A 19,335-nucleotide genomic window follows, 5' to 3' on the forward strand; every position below is an offset into this window, starting at 1 on the left:
TTCCCTCTCAGCTCTGTCTGTGTTTATGTTTCTCCAAAGAGAGGTGATTTATTCAGGTGGCGTCTGCATCAGCATCATCCTACATGAGGTCTGTGACCACTAATCTCTTAAGAGGGTCCCTGAAAAAATATTTCTGTGGTAAAATTGAGAAGATTGTGGTTTCCATTACACTGTTTGAGATACACAAGCTATATCAACATATGAAGGTCCTAAAAAAAAAGTCCCTTAATATTCCTCTTTGTTTAATGTGGTATTTCTAAAACTTGCTTGACCACAGAAATCTTAAGGAAAAAAATACTATTAATATCCTACCCTTCACTCCCTCAGTTTACCATGTATTTTCCACTTAGTGATCAAAGGGAACTTTTTAAAGCATAAATCAAGTGACGTCACACACACCCATCCGCCCCATCACCCCAGTTCAGACATCTCCAGTGCCTTCCCATCAACTCAGCATGGAAATCAGAGTCCTGGCCGAGGTCCACAAAGCCCTACACAATCTGGTCTCTCACCTCTGTCAATATCTGCCTCACACACGCCTCCCTGGGCCGCAACGACCACCTTGCTGTCTCTGGGATACGTCAAGCACTGTCACTGCCCACTGCTATTCTTCCTGTACCATTCTTCCCCAGATAGCTCTATGCCTTTCTCACTCACTGCACGGGTACCACTTTCTCAGAAGGTTTGTACCTTTCTATATAAAAAACATCATTTTCTAAAACAATAAGCTCCTTCTTATAGCCCCTTACCTCATCTTATTTTTCTTTATGGTACTATTCACAATATGATAATATAGAATTATTATTTGCTTATTTTTCATCTCCCTTACTGGAATGTAAACTCTGTGAGCAGACCTTTTCAGTTTTGTTTGCTTCTTTATACCCAATAACTTACCCTGACACATAGCACATGCTCAAAAATAAACATTGAATGAATGAATGGATGGATGGTTGGATGTGTATCCCATATAATCAGCATCTCATGGAATGCATTCAAGAATTGGTTTTTGTAAGGCAAAACAACTGATAGATTTGATTAATTCAAACAATCAATGAAATTCAAACAAGCAGGAAAAGAAAAACTCGTAAAACCATAATAATTCAGTTATTCAGTTAATAAAAACCAATCCAGAAAAAAATGTTTGTCTAAACATTTTTACTATGTGAAGAATCATTTCACAAGAAGAGCTCTAATCTTTTCTTGCTGCAATACATTAAAGAAGTTGTTTTCCTACTTTTTTATAGCTGAGAACTTTTCTGCTCACAAAATCTACCTCAAGTTCTATGAATTACAACCTGGCTTGATCTCCACTGGAGAATATTCAAAGATTCCATGACCTTCAAAAAGGAAGGATGCAAAGTTCTCTCCTGGCAACCAAAATCTACAAGTAGGTAAAATGTTGAATTTTGTTCTATTGCAATTCCAGAGGTCTTGCATCAAAAAAATCAGTGGTGCAGTTTCACATTATTTGAATTTTGATTCCAGTGATCTTATTGTGAACTCGAGTTCAACTATTACAACCCTTGAAATATCAGAGAAAAACAATTAAATAGAGATGTGTTTCCTTGAATATGCCACAAATTGAGATTGGAGTATTATTCATAACCATCATCAACATCCTTAAGACATTATTGCCCTAACTTCAAGTTGTCACTCATGATCACTGAAGAATTACCTGCTTAAAAGACAATATAAAGAACCCAGCATTGACAGTTCCTATGAAATTCCACCTCCAGAAAGCTCTGATTTCTAGCTGCCACTAAAAAAGAAAAATGATTACCATATTCTGTTTCTTGCTTGGTAATAGTTTAGAAGTTGATTTTTCAAAGACAAGCTCAGGAAAAATTTGATGAAAAGGGTCATTTTTCATAATTATGCAAACTATACATAGTGAGCAGGAAAGAGGAAAAATCTTTTATTTGTGAGGATGTCATCAGCAGTAGAAGCCTAGGTGTCTTTGAGTGACTTGGACCGACTTGAATCCCAATCAGCCTAAAGACAGGAGATTAAAAGAGGTTACAAGGAAACGGAATAAAGCAGCAAGGTGCTAATTTGGAAGTTTCAACTGAGATACAGGAAAAGGCTGTAAATAACAATGGCTTACAATGGACCAGGCTCTCTTCTAAGAGCTTTTCGTATTTTAAAACTGAAAGACATGAGGCAGGAAGTTCTGTAAACCCCATTCTTTCAATGAGGATACTGAGGCACAGACAGGCCAAGTAACTTGTTCAGTGTCTCACAGCTATTGTCATTGGTCTCAGATACCAATTTAAACCCAACCATTCTGGCTTAGAGGACATGCCAAATACTGCATAGAATACTGAGGTAGCTCGAGAGACTGACCACATGCAGAGATTTGTAGGAAATAGCCAGAGAGAGATGATTTTACGACACTAAAAACAAAATCTTATTTACGAAAGGGTGATGAAAGAGAATGCAAGAAAGTGCAGCTGAGAAAGAGGATTTTGTGAGGAAATTTCTTTGGGCAGATCCATCTTTGGAGCCCCAGCCCCTCTTCCTTCAAGTAAAAGGCGGGGTGGGGGTGCTCCAACCCCCTTAAAACAAGTCTAGTAATTGATTCTAATAATTCAACAAGACCACTCAGAGAGCCTTTTTTATTAGGGGCACAGGGGACTGAGATCTGACCTTTGTCTCTAGAAATCTGGAAGGCAGCAGAAATAGGCTTGAGGGTTGCTTTGATGGTGGGGCTAATGCAAGTTTCTGCAGCTAACTGAAAGTAACTATACTTTCTTAAGGTGGGCCAAAGAATGTGTAAATTTTTTTTCCTGTGAAATATAATGGAGAGAGAATTGACCTGGAAATACAGAAATCTGTGTCTGTTGTGTTCATGCTGTTTTCTTGGTACCTAGAGAAGTGCTTGTCCTCATGGCTAGAACAGATTGTTCAATGAATGTTTACTAATTTTATAAATTATTATCATTAGTATTTTATTAGAGAATATTTATTCAAAAATATTTTATAAATTGTCATTAATATTTACTAACTTAAGAAAATTTTAATATAAAATATTTATCAGTGAAACAATTAATAAAAAGGAACATCAATTAAATGAAATTGGAGAACATAAGAGGGAGCTCTCATACCCTGTGATAATAGCAGAGTCCAACAGGAAGAAGACCTCTCTTCTTCCCTGGCAAGGACTCAGTCAATGAGAAGTCATGGACTCCTTATCCACTACAGCCATCCCGGCATCCTTTTCTCCTCTACTAAAGCGTTCTCTTTCCCTTGTTCTGTGGGGCACTTGCTCTCCATGGTTGCAGACCCAGAACTGCAATTCTCTGCTGATCCCGGGTAAACCCATCTTTGCTGGAGAAATATCTATTTGTATTATCAGTTGAGTATTATCAGTTTTATGTATCATAGAGTTGAAATCATTAATATTTTGCTGAGGATATTTTACATTTATGATCATGAGAGAAATGGGCTTGCTTTTCCTTCTTTGTCTGACTCTTGGTCACTGTCTTCATGGAATGAATTTAAGAATACTTCATCTTTCTATTCTCTAAAAGAGTTTGAAGAAGATGGGATTGATCAGTACCTTGGAAATTTAACGGTACTTGTCTGTGAAACTCTATGAGCCTATGGTGCAAGGGGGAATTCAGCTAAATGTTTAAAGTCTAGCTTTTGGTTGGGGTCAAATTCTATTTGTTTTAGGTCAACACTTATTAATAAATATTTCTTAATTATTAATTAATTAACAATCACTGAGGAAGGAGTGGCCAGCCAAAGGAGAGTCACTGCTACATCACAGGAGATCCAGCTAGAGGTCTAGCAAAAGCCTTTCAACACACTCACTCAATTTCCTGTGAGAAGAAAAGGCAGCATTTTCATATCATTTACCCTGAAGATTCCTTGTAGGTGAAGACATTTGTGGGTGTCATGTGATCTTTTCCACTAGTTTCTCTCCCCCTCCACCCATCTTATCCTGGATGAGTTAGTCCACTTCCACCACTCCCCCTTGCAGTTAAGAGATCTGAGGAGGGAGGCAAGGATGAGCTGGGAGGGGAGTGTGGGGAGGCACTTAATTTCAAATCAGCATTCAGGTTTGTGTTACTTTTGGAGCCTTTGGGACTCCAGTTTTTGCATCAGGACCATCTTTGCAGTTAAAGTGACTGTAGGATGGAAGCAGAAATTACAGGTCATGCTGGTGGTGTGCTGAGCCTCAGCAGAGCCTACTCGGCACATCTCTTCCCGACTCCAGCCTCCTTCATTTATGTCACACAAGTAGCTTGAAATTAGTCATGGTGGGAGAAATTACACCGTAAAAATGGTCAGGCACTACAAAGCAGCCACCCTACCTCTGACCCCAACCAAAAGCTAGACTTTAAACATTTAGCTGAATTCCCCCTTGCACCATAGGCTCATAGAGTTTCACAGACAAGTACCGTTAAATTTCCAAGGTACTGATCAATCCCATCTTCTTCAAACTCTTTTAGAGAATAGAAAGATGAAGTATTCTTAAATTCATTCCATGAAGACAGTGACCAAGAGTCAGACAAAGAAGGAAAAGCAAGCCCATTTCTCTCATGATCATAAATGTAAAATATCCTCAGCAAAATATTAATGATTTCAACTCTATGATACATAAAACTGATAATACTCAATGAGTAACTCGGGTACACCACAGGAATACAGAGGTGAGTTAGTCTTATAAAACCTGTAAATGTAATTGACACATTAACAGATTAAAGAAGAAAAGCAATAGCCATCTTTTTCAAAGATCCAGAAGCAAGTAGATAAAATTGAACATAAATTCAGGATAAGCCCTCAGTAATCTACAATAATAATGGGTATATAAACAACAACAACGTCCTCCACAGTGAACATCACCTAAATTGGGGAAAATAGAAAATAGTTGAAGATGCCCATTATCACCATTTCTACCAGCATTTTATTGGAGGACTTAGAGCCAGAAAATTAAGACAAGAAATAGAAACCAAGATAATAAGAATTGTAAGTAAAAAATAAATACTATTTGAAGACATTATCATTTACATAGCCCAAAAGAATCTATATATAATTTATTAGAGATAATGAAAGAAGTTACCAAGGTGGATATTCATTTCTATAAACCAGGAATAATTTAGAAAGTTTTAACTTTCAAACTCTTGAAAATAGCAATCAGAAAATCCAAGATATAGAGTTAAACCTAACAAAACATGTAAAAGCTTCTTGGGAAATGTATAGACATCATTGAAAGACATTAAAGAACTAAATAGATAAATATGAGAGGAAGGATTGATTTTAAAAGTAATATGGAAGAATAAAGGGTACAAAATATCTGAGGTACTGCCAAATATCCAGGCTCATTTTGAAGCTATTATAATTATGTCTTAGTGGAAAGATAGAAATATTGATCAAGGGAATATAGATTGAAAGATACACAGCCATAATTTGTGGAACTTTGATATGTATATGAGAAAGGTAGCATGCCAGATCATTTGGCAAGAAGGGCTTTTCAACGAATAGAGTTAGAATAAGGTCCAATAAGGAAAAAGATGAAATTGTGTTCCTTCTTACACCATACCCAAATGTCAACTGCACATGCCTCAATGCTTTGGAAATCAGTTCAGTCATATCTTGTAAAGCAGAGCATAGTCTATGACGCAGCAGTTCTCCTCCTAGCCGTGAGCCTCAGAGAAACTCCAGCACATATACACCAGCAACCCTGCACAAAGATGTTCATAGCAACTCTGTTGTATAACAGTAAAAACCTAGAAACAACAAAATTGAAAGGAGGATGGGTAAATTGTGTTATCGTGGTATGCTTATATAATAAAATTAAAAATTCAAAACAAATGAACTACACCTGGACACAAATTTATAGTTGAATCTTAGCAATGTAATTTTAAGTGAAAAAATCAGTCACAGAAGATTATATACACCCTGATGTTTTCTTTTTATGAATTTTAAAATGACTAAAAATTTTTGGTGAATAGGTATGATAGAAATGTACTACAAAGAAAGTAAGAGAATGTCAAGCACCACATTTGAGATAATAGTTGTCTTAGACAAGAAAGAGAAAGAGATATGAGATGAGGAAGACATGTGTATATAGTATTAGCTATTATCAGTCCTCTAGTCTTGTATTGCTGGCGATGGTTTCATAAGTGCTCACCCTAGACAGATGGTTAAAAAATGACTTTGAGTGGAGTGGTAATGAGAGTGGGTCATAGATCAGTGATCAAAATTAATCCAGTTCTATAATTCTGAGACCCAATTAAAATAAGAACCCCATTAAACAGGTTACAAGAAGGGGCTGCTGAGGCACAGAAAGGTCTAGTAACTTTATGTAAATGGTAAAGCCAGTATTTTTAATCCAGATGGTCTGACCTAAAAGCCTATAGATCTTACCCTCCAAAAAGAGTGGGATTATGTCCTGCTCATATAGGTGTTAGCATCATGTGGAGTGTACAGATATGAAAGAGAAATTTAAAGAAATAAAGTAGAAAGCATATGAGTAGTAGCAGCAGGAGCAGACAGTGTCTTTCAGTTAACTTAGAAAGTCCTTGTACTGTAGCTACTAGACTCTAGGTGAACACAGAGGGCAACAGAGAACATGTACAACTTACAAGAACCAGGGAGGCTAAAGGTATGAGCTGCACAAACTTTGGAATGAACACAGTGACACAGAAGATATTGGGAACCAGGAACAGAACGGAGACAGATTCAACAACCACCCTTGATAACAGAGAGGTTAACAGCCCTTAGAAGGAATTGGTGGTTAATATATAAGCTACCGCTGCGTAATGTAAATTATCTGTTCTGCATTATGCAAATGTTAGCTGGAACTACCCTGTATTCTAATGTTTAATTAAATTTTTATAAAATGCTGGATTCCCCTTCCCTCCAGGCACACCAATTCAAAGAGATCCTTGAGAGCTCACATGTCCTCTGGTGCCTGCATTCTGAATTTCTGCACCTATGATTTCTCTAACTCACATCTTACTTCTAATGACTGTCCTCTTCTCTCTTGTCTCTACTAACCCAGACACAGAACATACCTCCTTTTATATTATTTCTCCCCAAACTATTCTCATAAGGCATTTTGTACACTACTTTAGCACAACGACCAATGTACATTTTAATATTACACATCCCTATTTAACAATCCTTTCTCTGCTGTGCCCCCAGGCGTTCCTCAGTGACCACTGTCCACAGATTCCAGCCCATGACTATGTGCAGCCTTGTTCTCTCTGTTTTCTTCATCTACCCTCTAATTTCTTCCTTGGCTCAAAGTTAACTTCATGTTAACTTCTCACACAGAATAGTTTATCTATCTCTTCCTCCATTACTTAAAAACAGATATATCTTTTTGTACAGTGTAGGGATCCAAGCAACTAATATAACTAGATCTTTCTCTTCAAATTATAAGATGTATCAAGTGGTAAGCTGGGAGTTATTTTGTTATGTTATTTATAAGGTATTTCAAGGAGAGAACCGAATAGACATATTAGCACTTCACTGGAAATAAACTATCCACTTACTTCCTTATTCCCTCTCTATTTATACTCAGTCTTGTTCCAGAAAAGACTGAATGTGGTTTGCAACATAAAATACTTAGATAGCATAGACCAAAGAAGAGCAAAAGGAAGAAACAAAGGACATAAGATGCAGCTAGAAAGAATGCTAAAATGTAAAATGTACAACATGAAGACTCATATGATTGCTGTACCTGAGTCACACATTTGACCCTGAGCATTCCACCAAATTCATGGGAAAGTGGAAACCTGACCAGTTTCTCAATGCACAGGATTCATAACTGAGAAGCAGCAATTTATAAGGATGAGAACAGTGATTATTATCCTAAGATCAGACAGGATGTGTTCAATAATGTTCCTACATTTTACTTCAGTGTAGGATGATGATCACAGTAGAGAACAATTTAATAAAAGCAATTCTATGAGGAGGAAAACCTTGTGACTTGCCTCCCCTCGTTTATTTACTTGCTATCCCTGGCATAAATAGCTAAGAATTACATTAGACACAGCATGCAATTGCTGAAACAGCCCCTCATGTAGAATATTCCTATTTATTTTTGTTTCCAAATTGCCACTTCATTTTCCATGCAATATATTTCTGATCATCAAGCAAAGAAATAAAAAATACGTTCAAGAAAGAACTACCAAAAATTTTGAATTATTTCAGGCTTTTATGTTTGCTGCCATATAAAGAAAATTATGGTATTTACCTTTTAAAAACTCAGAGATATTCTACCATTTCCTTTCTATTTAATAAAGTTTGTGGAGTTCAGCACTGAATCAGCCACAGAATTTATAATAGCCTATTGTTACTTTAATTATTTATGACAAAGAAGCATAAAGGTTATATTGCTTGGCAAAGTCATGATGACTAAGCAAATAATGGAATTTTCTTAAAAGGGAAAATGTGAAATTTTACTTTTTGACATATAATTGTTTCACCTTATAAAAATAAGGTTAGAAAGAAAATAGCTTAGTCTTTGACTCAACCATTGGGAGGGGGATGGAAGTTGTAAAGTCCAATTTAACAAGCATTTGTGATGCAGTGGCTGTTTGCTAAACACCGTAGTACAGGTTTTCACTATATATACCATAGTAAGTATCCTGGCAACACCCCTGTAAAGTGGGTGCTATCGTTTGTATTTTACAGGTAAAGACGCTGAGGCTCTAATGCTAAGGTCAGTAAGCTTTTTCTATAAAGGGACAGAGATGGATTATTTTAAACATTGTAGGCCATGAAGCCTGAGTCACAGCTCCTCAGCTCTGCTGCTGTAATGTGAAAGCAGCCACAGACAATATTTAAGCTAACGGGTGTGGCTATGTTCCAATAAAATTGTATCCCCAAAACTACGCTCTAAAAGTCATTAGTAATTTGTTCAAGATCACTCGGCTAATAGGTTAAGGAAATCTGGAATACAACTCAGATTTCCTCCTTTGATGTCCAGTGTTCTTTCTACTCACCTATAATTTCTTCAGTACCTAGAAAGCCATTTTAATTAGTTATGGACAACTTTTTTTTTTTGAGGTATAGTTGATTTACAATGTTGTGTTAGTTTCTGGTGTACAGCATAGTGATTCAGTTATACATATATGTTTTTTCATATTCTTTTTCACTATAGGTTATTACAAGATATTGAATGTATTTCCCTATGCTCTACAGTAGGACCTTGTTTATCTATTTCATTTATTGTAGTTTATATCTGCTAATCCCAAACTCCTAAGTTATCCCTTCCCACCTTTGGTAACAATAAGTTTGTTTTCTGTCTGTGAGTACATTTCTGTTTTGTAAGTTCCTTTGTATCATTTTTTAAGATTCCGCATATAAGTTATATGGTATTTGTCTTTCTCCGTCTGACTTACTTCACTTAGTATGACTATCTCTAAGTCCATTCATATTGCTGCAAATGGCAGTATTTCATTCTTTTTTATGACTGAGTAGCATTCCATTTCCATTGTTTGTATGTATGTGTGTGTATTTATATATATATATATCACACACCATTCTGTGTGTGTGTGTGTGTGTGTGTGTGTATACATCTCACATATATCTTCTTTCTCCAATCACCTGTCAGTGGGCATTTAGGCTGCTCCCACAGTCTTGGCCATTATAAATATAGTGCTGCTATGAATATTGGGGTACATGTATCTTTTTGAATTAGAGTTTTCTCCAGATATGTGCCCAGGAGTGGGATTGCTGGATCATATGGTAAGTCTGTGTTTAATTTTTTTTAAGGAATCTCCATACTGTTTTCCAAAGTGGCTGCAACAAACTACATTCCCACTAATAGTGTAGGAGGATTCCCTTTCTCCACATCCTCTCCAGCACTTATTATTTGTGGAACTTTAAATGATAGCCATTCTGACTGGTGTGAGGTGATACCTCAGTGTAGTTTTGATTTGCATTTCTTTGATAGTTAGTGATGTTGAGCATCTTTTCATGTGCCTGTTGGCCATCTATATGTCTTCTTTGGAGATACATCTATTTAAGTCTTCTGCCCATCTTTTGATTGGGTTGTTTGTTGTTGTTCTTAATGAGCTGTATAAGCTGTTTGTATATTCTGGAAATTAAGCTCTTGGCAGTCACATTGTTTGTAAGTATTTTCTTCCAGTTCACAAGTTGTCTTTTCATTTTGTTTATGGTTTCCTTTGCTGTGCAAAAGCTTATGTTTGATGAGGTCCCATTTGTTTATTTTTGCTTTTATTTCTATTGTCTTGGGAGATGGACCAAGGAAAACATTGCTATGTTTATGTCAGAGAATGTTTTACCTATCTTCTCTTCTAGTTTTACGGTCTCATGTCTTATATTTAAGTCTTTGGCCATTTTGAGTTTATCTTTGTGTACACTGTGAGGGAGTGTTGTAACTTCATTGATTTACATGCTGCTGTCTACCTTTCCCAACACCACTTGCCAAAGAGACTGTCTTTTCTCCATTGCATATTCTTACCTCATTTGTTGAAGATTAATTGACCATAGGTATGTGAGTTTAGCTTTGGGCTCTCTATTCTGTTCCATTGATCCATATGTCTGGTTTTTTTTTCCAATACCATGCTATTTTGATTACTGTAGCTCTGTAGTATTGTCTGAAGTCTGAGAGGATGTGGACAACTTTTAATCAGCTCTTTTTAATCTAGCCAAAATAATATCCCAGCAAACTGTTAGAAAAATGTTTTAAAATATTCAATCAATAATTGGCTATTAATTTTATTTACATGTTGACAAAAACTTGTAAAATGTTTTGATTGAATTTAAAGATAGCCTCTTTTCCATTAACTAAACAAATCAACAGATTAATTTCTCTATGTACCCAGCCAGCAGATATTTGTGGAGAAGCTTCCAAACACTGGGCATTGGATTCAAAACTGGAGAAACCAAAATGAATAAGGCACCAACTAATAAAAAACACTAACCAAGCTCTAACGTGGTATTAGTATAGACACAAGCTCCCTGGGATACAGACTTTAAAATATAGGCTGCTCCAGACCTTTTCTAACAAAACTTAAAAGAAAACCCTGAAGGCATAAAACTGAAACCAAGTAAATCTGTGCTAGAGTGAAGTCCAGCGCTATTTAAATAATACAGCAAAACCCAGATTCTAAAATTATAAGAATCAAAAATGCCTAGTACCCAGTAAAAATTACCAAGCAGGAAAAAAAAATGACACATAACCAGAAAATCAATGAACAGATACAGAAATAGTAAGAGAATAGAATTAATGGACAATTGCACTTCTAACTCAGAGAGCAGATGAACATCTAGGATTTGCCTCTATCCTCTCTCTCTCCCACTTTGACTTTTTACTCCTTTAATACCAACCAGGGTCCCCACTCCACAGAAGGTCAAGGCAGGAATGGCTCTTTCTTGGGAAGATGATGGTGAATTAGAATTAAAATTGTTCTTAGAATGATTTGCTCAGTATAGATCTCTTAGGTAAGTTATAGTCTAAAAGGCTAACGAATCTGTGTATGTGACTGTTGATTGTTTTTCTTTTTAATGTGAAAGTTACTAGGCTAACAAGCTCTCCTCAGCAGGGGCACAGCTGAGAAGAAACACAGGAAAGGAAGGGGATAGAGAAACATCATTTTGCCAGAGCTGTAAATGCTCTGAGGGGAGGAGGCATGAGTGTCTTGTTCTCGGTTAAATGCTTCTTCCACTCGCACCCTGGGCACACACTGGTGCTGGATTATACTTGAATATCAAAGGGATGAATGGATAATTGAATGATACATGCATAAAAGTATCAGCTGGGCAATGTGGACATTTCAGGAAAGACTGTTCTAAGCAAAGAGAATAGCATTAGCAAAAGTATATGCCAAAGGGAAAAAAACAAAAACAAAAACAAGAGACAGTATGACAAGTTCCAAGAACTGAAAGTAGGCCAGTTTGGCAAGAGTGGAGAACAAGGGGACTAATAAGGAATGAAAGCTAAAGATGACGTTCTGAGTCAAAACATTGGTCAACGCAATTCTTTGGCATCATCAACTGGTTGAATCAATTGTTTCCCCTTCCATGGACTGAGTTAGCATCCTTAGCATGTCATAATATCTAGATAATAAAACATTAAACTGCTGTCTATATGTCCTCTTGGCTTTATGGGGGTATCAAAATAAACAGGTCTACCATTTTGAATATAAGCAAATACAATATTTAAAACATATAATGTATTTTAAGTTCTCCCTAATCTTATAGCTTTATCTGAGTTGTCATGGTTGGAAAGCTCATAAAATCATTCTCAAATTTAAAAATACTTTTAATCAGTCTGAAGATTAACATTTTCTTTCGTGTGCTTGCAGCACAGCTTCTGAGAGCTTCATTTCGATTAGATATGTCCAATTATAATAAATGCCTCTAATGGAGATGTAAAAGGACAGGAATAAAAGCAAAGGAAAAGGAATACTGAAGAGATGGTTCTAAAGGGCAACCGTTACTCACTTTCTCGTAATTGCCCTAAGAATTCACCATCTCCCTTAAAAGTAGGAAACCGCACTTATATATAATATATTAGTAACAGTTGGACTTTGGGAGTTTTTCCAGGTAGTTCACATAAATGAGAAAACAAGTGTATGTAAGGTCATGCATATCTGTCTAAGTACTTAAGGATTCAATAATATTAATTTTAAAGTAAATGGGGGAAAAAAGGGTTAATCCTTCCCTATTGCCCTTAGGTCCCTATTGCCTTGTTCAGGTGTCCTTGTGAAAAACTTGCACAAAGATAAATTGTCAAAGCCAACATTTATTCATTTTAATCTCTGAGCTCACATATTAACTGTAAAAATTTTTTGATTTCTCAGCCTTAATCCTTAATTACCAGGACATGAGCTCTGCCAGATCTGGGTCTGTGTAACACACATGTGAGAATATTTCCTGACCAGCTCTTAAAAAGCAATTGAAAATCAGGGGTTCTGGCTAGACTTGTAATCACACAAGTAGCATTAGAATCAAAGTCTATTTGGATGAAACCTATGAGCACATTTTCTTTTAGCAAATTAGCATCTGTCCAAGGCTGGAACAGCACAGTCATATTGATGGTTTGTGTAGCAGACAGATTTAAGTCCAGAGGCAGGGGAAATTTCGACAGACTTGTCCCTGCTAATAATACTAATCAGTTTTGCTCTATTTTTGGCCATAAGAAAGTCTAAGGCTTTTAGGAAACTTCACAAGAGGTCTATGGAATAAAGATATACTACTTTCTATTAGGTTTTTCAGTTCCACGGTTTAGTTTAACTCATAAACATTTCTGAGTTAGGTAGGTTGGTTTTATCACCTTCATTTTACTGATAAACAAAGTGAGGACAACAAACTTGACCAATGACACAACCAGCAGCAACCAGAATTTGAATCCAAGTCTATGTAACTCCAAAGCCTCTGCTGCTTCTTACACACCCACCAGGTACCAGTCCGGCATGAGCTTTTTAAAATGTGAAGTTAGTGGCTTGGACTATGTAGCCACTTTTCTCCTAGAACTCATACATCAGTATTTTTTTTTCCCCTTCAGAATAAAGAGGATACTTCATTGTCCTGGGAAAAAGTCTGAAATAACTCATTTCTATAGAAAAGTCTATGTAAAGTACTCTGAACAGAAGAGACCTAGAAATAATATATTGTTTGTTATAGCTCATATTTAAATGTCATTCAATAGAAAAAAACTGACACCTGTGACTCTCAGTATAGTCACAAAGGCAGAGAACATTCTCTCTGTTGAATATCAAACATTGTAAAGAACCTTTCTACACGAATGTAGCTATTGCTATAATAAATTAACCATTAATCCCCTCCCATATTCCAGTTGGAATTGGAAAATCAACCTCAACAAAATTCCATTTAAAAAAGAAATAAGTTACAGAATGAGCTACAGATTTCCTCAGGAAAACTGGGGGTGGGTGGGGAGGTGGGTGGATTTGACACTTCCTTTTCTTCTAATCTCATTTAGATGTTCTAACAACATTAGACTTAGGGAAGCCAGAGACTGCCACCTAAGGGAAGATTTTGCATGATGATAACACAGGAAGGGAAGAATAGCGCTTCTGAGAGTCCCATGAATAAGGCACCAGTCTGTTTCTTCCCAAACTCCACCCCTAACCCTCCGGTAGCTCTTCCTCTTCGTGGCTCTTCCCGGCTACTTTACTTCTCACACATCTGGAAATGATTTCAGAGGGAGAGCTCTGAATAAGCAGAAGTACCTCAGTTTCTGCTACACCCTGAGCTAGATGCAGCACACAGGTTAACCACACGGACTCCGGGACCATTTGGCTTGGGTTTGTTTTCCTGTTTTGCCTTGGTCTTGGGCATGTTGCATAGGCCTCAGGCCCCCACATATAAAAAGAGGGTTGTAACAGTATCTCCTTCACAAAGTTGTGGTGAGATTAAATGTGAAACTTTCATAACAGTGCCTGGAACAGAGTAGGTTTTTAATCAATATTAGCTATTGTTAATATTTTGAAGAAGCTGTAAGTTGACTTCTCCAACTTTATACTGATATAGAAATTCCATTTACACTTTCAATTTAATTGTGAAAAAGTGTTTTTGTTCCAAGATTCATCAGACTCTCATTAAATACTCAGGGGAAAATATCCCATCTGTCTCTGAACATTATTTCAAACCTCACTGGTCACTAACTTCCTTCTACTCAAAGCTTTTCCATGCTCCTACACTTCATGATGATGTGTTTTTAATGAGCTGAAAGAGGAGCATTCACACTCTGCCACATTTATTTCCTGCAGCTTTTAATGTGAATAATAAATATTCTCATTTATTTATTAATTAACTTTTAGTCACAACTCACCTAATGGCATGCTATTCTTTCCATGGTTTGTTTTCCCTCTTGTATATACAGGACCATTGAAACTAACAACTGTTGTTTTGGTTTCTTTCGAATCATATGGACAGTTAGATTTACAGAAGGTGACCTTCTAGTCCCAATTTTTTGGAGACTTCCTAGATTTAAGCACTGAAAGTCCCGTGTCTAGAGAACTCCTTTGATCCCAGACAAACTGGGACAGCTGGTGTTTCTACATCATTCATACTGAACAAATGTCTTACAACTGTCTTTAAAATATTCCAAACCATTAGCAAATGAAGCACAGGGAAAATGGCATTGGATTTTAGTCTCAGAATTGCAGGTTTCAAATAACATTCTGTTTTGCCTTCCACTTTCTGTGATTTCAGCAAGTCAGTCACATATAGCAAGATTGTCATTTATAAAATGAAATTGGAATATTGGTCTTCATTATACTAGGGCTGTTGTGAAGATCAAGTATAGTAATGGTCATGCAGATAGAATCTTGAAGAAGAAAGTTTTACATTAACTTATCACAGATCTAAAAATTTATTACTAAATGGTGCTCCCATGAATTCATTCATTAACTTCAAATTCAGAAGTTAAAAATGAAGTGTTATACATGAAGTTTTTATTCTTTTCTACAAATACTTCATATTTAACCATATCTGTAAGCAACTTTATTCCATATTTAGTCACTAATAAGAATTTACATCTCTTTTGGTATTCTAATACTCTCTGTCATGAGAGTATTAGCAAAAGGAGTATTGCCTCCTTTTAACATTTGTAGTAAATATCTTTTCAGTTCAATAGGAATAAGTCAGAAGAAGTCATTTTAAGTACTACTGTCACCAGTGAGCATTTCACAAATGCTCCTAGTATTTTTCCAGGATGATTGTTTTTCCATAAGTTGTGTGATATTCTGATATGCCCCCAGCTTTTGAAAACAGAGTTCTGACTGTCCCTTTATGAGCTGTATGACCTTGAGCCTCACTGTGCCTACATCTCTGCATCAATAAAATGGGCATAAAGATAGCAGCTCCCACATAGGATTGTTATGGGTACTACATGGACGGGATGCAGGAAGGGAGCGTAGAACAAGACCTGGCACAATCCAAGTATTGTAAAAAAATATCTTAGCATTTTTTTATGACTTTGAGCCAATCACTACCCTTGGCACTGAGAACAAGCTATTGAATTAGGTTGGTTACTGTCCTCAAGGAACAGTATATAAGTATTATAAGTGTTTTAGGGGAGGTGATCTTGGGTCATGGTGTCAAGCAAAGCTCTCCTAAAGAATACTGTGCTTAGTCTCTGCCTTTAACTCAGGAAAGGGGCCTAATCTAAGCTTTGTAGAATCTCCTGTTGAAAATCTTAATCCCCAGTCATTTCCAGGTTTTAAAATGTGTTTAGTCTTCAATAACTTCTCTTCCTAATTCAGACATCAGGACTTTTGACATTTCAAGAACATACAAGAGTCAACAAAAATAGCTTCTGTCTCTCAGTGCCTTCTACTCTGAATATCTGAGTTAATAATTCAATTCCTCAGGGATTCTAACCAAAAGATTCTTTGTTTTCATCTTAAGCTTTTCATAGTTTCTCTTCATCAAGGAAACATTGCCAGTACATCAATATTTTCTCCATTAGAAAACTGAATTGGTTTCCACATAATTCAGTAAAAATGTGAGTATACTTGAGCATGCCTCACTCAGACAGCTAAACTGACACCATCCTCTGTCATCATCTGTGGTCATGGTGACAATTTGGGACAGCACTCCTCACCTCCACCCAGTGTTTGCTGTCACTGTTTTCCCACCCTCCTCAGTCCCTCACGAATTCTGTGCCGAGAGTCACCTTTCACCACATAGGGAGAGATGATTAGTAACTTGCTGCTCTGTACAATTATTCAAAACACAATTATTATTTACAATATCTCCAGCTGAAATGAAGCCCATCACATCTCATTTGGTTGTACTAACTGCCACACTTTTTCTTGAACTCTCTTAAGAATATGGCACCTACTATTCAGTTTTCTTCATTGAAAAAATGACAGTATCTGAAAGACGGGAAGAATCAGATCTCTTCCCTTTCTTCTACTTTGTATATTGACTTCTTACGGGTAAACGGGATGACTTCTAAGGCGCGTGCACTGGCAGCAGGGAGGCTTGCAGGGCAGATGCAAAGCTTGGAGCCCATGTCCAGTCCCACACAGACGTTCCATGAGCCACAGTGGCCCAGGATTCAGCTGAGCCCCAGCACAGCCCAGACTGCCTTCCTGATTTCCTTCCTGATCCAGTCCAGATACCAGCAGAAGCATCATCCAAGTATCAGAAATTATGAAGTTATACAGTTATATATAGTTATACAGGAGTTGGGTCCCTGCAGACAAGTTGGTTTTCACCTTGTTTCTTTTTCTCATTAGGGCTCTTGAAAGATCCAGCGTCGGCAGCGTATCCAGGATTTATCTTACCGATGGGCTCACAGTCCTCCCACTGTTCACTGACACTCTTCCTTGCCACTTTCCAGACTCCTTTATCGTGTTTGCTTCTCCTAATTAATGAAGTCTTTTCTTTTACTATCTCACCAATGAGAGAACTATTTCTTTATTTTAAATTCCTCATATTCTGGAGGCCAGAATTCCAATCCCATTACTCTGTCCTCCTTTACATTCCAAGAGTGATCAGTTACCGAGTCTCAGTGACTCCTCTCCCATGGATTTTAATCACATCTTCCCTCTTCTTTTTTTTTTTTTTATCAAAGTATAGTTGCTGTACAATACTGTATCAGTTTCAGGTATACAATACAGTGATTCACAGTTTTTTAAAGGTTATACTCCATTTATAGTTATTATAAAATATTGTCTATATTTTCTGTGCTGTACAATATATCCTTTTAGCTTTCTTATATCTAATAATTAGTATCTCCTGCTCCCCTACCCCCACGTTGCCCCTCCCCTCGTCTCTCTCCCCACTGGTAACCACTAGTTTGTTCTTTATATCTTTTGTTATATTCACTAGTTTGTTGTATTTCTTCGATTCCACATTTGTATATATTTTATCCTCATGCCGCAATCCTAATAAGCTCAACAGCAATAACTCTAGTTTGTGGAAGTTCTGCCGTGGATCAGGCGTTTTGCCTACATTGTCTCTAAATCCTTGCCTCTTCCCACTATGCAATGAAGGGCTTATTACCTCTACTTGATTCTTCTCTGTTTCACTTCCTATGATCTGATATATGCATATTTAATTTATTTATCTATATGTTCATTGGTTGCCTCAGCCAACTAAAATGTAAGCTCCATGAAGACAGGGATTTTTGTTTTGTTCATTGCAGTATCAGCAGTTACCTCGAACAGGTCCCAGTTTGGTGAGGACCAAATCTGTTGCCCATGATTTTAATTTAGAACACAGCACCATGTCTGCTATTTGTGTGTCACCCAATAAATATTTATGGAATTAATGAGATGAAGAATGGCATCCAATACTCCTTTTCTACTTCTTTTGAGGTATATTCTATTTTTGGCATTTCATCCCTAATTGATCCACCTTTCATGTATTTATTCCTCTTAAATTTCAAACTATTTTGGAAATGTGCTGATATCATGATACTGATATCATGGCATCAGTCAAGTTTAAATCAGAAAAACAGAACCACTATAGGAACCCTTAATATGAAGGGATTTGTCTCAGGGATTTGACCTTCTACAATTGTGGGAGCTGGTAAAGTGGTCTCTGTAAGGTTATTGTCTTTGCATCTGACGTAAGAGCTTAAAGTCCACTCATTAGCCAGTCAGGAAGGGAAGATGCAGATAAAGTGGGAGAGAGGAAGAAAAAGCTGGAATCCGTAAACACAACCTGGAATCCACGAAGAAGAACTGAAACCTGCATCGTTTCCCGTTGTCTCTGACCTTGACGGTGTGGGTATCTGCAGATATCTAGGCCTTTCATCATGAAGTTAAACACACACCTGGACCAAGACTCAGAGACACTGAAGGAGGATCTAGAAGAAGGTGGAGTAATTGCAGGCCTGGCCGCTGCCTCACAGTGATGAGGTGAACCAGCAGGCACACAGCACAACACTGTACAAGTTACAAGATGGCTGTCGCCTCACTTCTGCCCTCTACACATCCTACAAGGGTCTTTCTCGTGGCCCACCCTGTCTGGAAATATACAGAAGAGGGAATTCTGAGAAATGAAGTCCATCCTAGCCAGCTGACACATTATAAAGCTGCCTCTCATATCCTCCAGTTAATTGGTCATGACAATTTTGAATTGCATTCCTATTTTGTCAGTTATTAACAATCCACCCAAATTTAGACTAGAAACTTGAGGAGCAATATTTCGTTCTTTTATAAAGGTCTTAATAGGATTACTTAACTCCTATTAACTTCTTACGCTGTACCATGCCACTTAAAATTTAATTGGATATTCACTTAAATTTAGCTTCCTTATTGGTTAGAAATGCATTTGTCTGCAAATAACATTAAATCTAAATAAAAATAATGCCTTCAATGAAATAATTCATTTCTTTCTCATAAAAAAGTAGGAATTCTAGAGCCG

This window comes from Vicugna pacos, chromosome 25 (assembly GCF_048564905.1).
Source record: "Vicugna pacos chromosome 25, VicPac4, whole genome shotgun sequence".
Lineage (NCBI taxonomy): Eukaryota > Metazoa > Chordata > Mammalia > Artiodactyla > Camelidae > Vicugna > Vicugna pacos.